Source organism: Castor canadensis, chromosome 14 (genome assembly GCF_047511655.1).
Source record: "Castor canadensis chromosome 14, mCasCan1.hap1v2, whole genome shotgun sequence".
NCBI classification, from domain to species: domain Eukaryota; kingdom Metazoa; phylum Chordata; class Mammalia; order Rodentia; family Castoridae; genus Castor; species Castor canadensis.
The window spans coordinates 61,412,665-61,414,146 of record NC_133399.1 but is presented as its reverse complement, the minus strand read 5'-3'; the positions used below and the strand labels follow the sequence as shown (position 1 = coordinate 61,414,146).

The following is a 1,482-nucleotide window of genomic DNA, read 5'->3' as shown; positions in this document are numbered from 1 at the left end:
GGTGCAGGTGAGTTCTCTGAAGTTTATGTCCCTCCAGGAGCTGCTATGAGCAGTTGCCAGGCCCTTCTGCCCACAGAGCAAATGAAATTGAGCTTCATGATCAATAACTTTTCAGCTCACTACCAGTTTCTCCAAGGTGATCAAATATGTTGCTGATTTCACCAGACAGAAGCTGTGTCACTTTGCCACCACTTGGGCTAAGGCAGCTCAGTGTTCCACTCTACCCTCACCAAGTAGAGGTGAATTGTACTCTCCATTTATGGCCACCAGTTTTGTCCAGGGGGTGCAATCTGCCCACCAGCTGAGCTGTACTATGTTGTTCCCTCAAGGGCAGGTGATATGTCCCATTCACCTGTCATGGTTGCAGATTCACTCGGTGAATGGATCATCTCTGGCAGGGTGCAGGTAGGCAGGAGTCCAAGGTTCTCTGTCCATGTAATATGGCAGGGCCAGGGTGTCAGAGATTTTTGCTCAATTTGTTCTGCTGTTTTCTGCATTGAGTCTTTGCTTTTTCACACAGGAGAGAGGAAATAAGAAAGAAAGAGAGAGAGAGAGAGAGAGAGAGAGAGAGAGAGAAAGAAAGAAAGAAAGAAAGAAAAAGAAAAAGAAAAACAGCCTTCCAGCAGGCAAACCAGCAGCTGTGCAGGTCTCAACCTGCTCAGGGACTTTGGCTGTTATGTGCTATTAAAAGCTATTTTAAGGGTCAGTCATTGAACCTTATGTGCACCCTATGTGTTGGCAGTAATTTAGTTGGCTACAAAATTCAGTAACCCATTCCTTGCTACCATGACTCTGAAGTATTTTTCTGAAATTGTAGAACTCAGGGTTTCTTCATGCCTCAGCTATCAGCTATGTTGGAATCTTTGATTTCAATTTTCTTCATGGATTTTATGGGGTGTTAGTGGATCCTGTGAGGTGTGTTGAACTAAAAGGCCTCCTAATGCAAAATAAATAAAAATATTGGAGAAAAGTAGCTTTTCAAAAACTTTCATTGAGTTGTCAAGAGTATAAGGGAATTCTTCAAAAACCAGAAATGACCAGTAGCCTTTGTGTTGCCCATTCACTTTTGGAAACTAGCAATGAGGTGTCAAAAAAAGGCATACATAAATGTCTTGTAGTCTTTTTCTACCCTTAAATTTGGTATATTTGGGGTAGGACCTGCATAAGCAACAGTTCACATGTTTGTATTTGTGTACATAAGTTATCTTGGAGTCTGCCAACTTTAGGTGTATGGCATTAACCAGTTTTGACTAAGTTTTGGGCAGGTGGAGAATGGGTGCTTGAAACTGACTGCTACTACCTGAACACCATGAGGGAGCACAAAGGATATTATTCAAATTGCTTTTTTTTTGAGGGGGGGAGGTAAAACTGGAGTTTGAACTCAAGGCTTTGCACTTGCAAAGCAGGCACTGCAGAATTTGAGCCAAACCCCCAGTCCCACAAAGGATATTCTTGATGGGGATTTTGATATTCAAAAGTTGC

At 42.4% G+C, this 1,482-nt stretch overlaps 1 non-coding gene across 1 annotated transcript; it reads left to right on the top strand.

The window, feature by feature from the left end:
- The first annotated feature begins 1,042 nt into the window (after positions 1-1,042).
- LOC141417093 (small nucleolar RNA SNORA13) lies at positions 1,043-1,175 on the top strand. The gene has a single exon (XR_012441713.1). It is a non-coding gene; the product is annotated as a small nucleolar RNA SNORA13 (small nucleolar RNA).
- Positions 1,176-1,482: the final 307 nt, after the last annotated feature.